Here is an 820-nt window from a genome sequence, read left to right as displayed (position 1 = left end):
ATTTCCAATAAAAAAAAAAATTAAAAAAAGGTGGGGCAAAAAAAGCGGCAACTTTCGACGAATCGAGAGCAGCATTGAATGAAAATACGCACAAAATACTGTTTTTTAAAAATTTTTAATGTGTGCTACTCGATTGCTTCGTATTATCAAAAATGTCTGAACCAAAACCGTCATCAATTTTAGAATTGGCTTTCATAATAAGAATTAGATTTTTGTCTGTAGATTCTATTACACTTTTAAAAACAGGAATGCATTTTGATAAACACTGATTTTTAATCATTCAAAATATGTGTACACATATTTTTTTTGAGGACACTCTGTGTAAAGTTCCACGTATATTTGGATCCATACGCTAATATCGACGGATGGCAAGATGCCTGCCACACAAGACCGGAATTCTCTTAATCTTGCACGCCGCTCCCCTGCTCAAGTATACATGAAGACGGTAATTTTATTACAGCCCTTTATTCTATAACAACAATAGGAACACTGATGATGATGATGATGATATGTTGATGATAATGATGATGATGATGATCATCATCATCATTATCACGGCCACCACTGTAATTATCCCCCCACCACAACCACCATCGTCATCACCGTCGTCGTCGTCGTCGTCATCATCTGTAGCGTCACTATTTTCCTCAATATGATCGCCACCGTCCTTCCCTTCCTCCTCCTCCCCATCATCATCATCATCATCATCATCATCATCATCATCCTCCTCCTCCTCCTCATCATCATCATAATCATCATAATCATCATCATCATCATCATTACCATTATCATCGTCATGTTCATCATCACCACTACCACC

Source organism: Octopus bimaculoides, chromosome 27 (genome assembly GCF_001194135.2).
Source record: "Octopus bimaculoides isolate UCB-OBI-ISO-001 chromosome 27, ASM119413v2, whole genome shotgun sequence".
NCBI lineage: Eukaryota > Metazoa > Mollusca > Cephalopoda > Octopoda > Octopodidae > Octopus > Octopus bimaculoides.
This window is presented reverse-complemented; position numbering follows the sequence as displayed.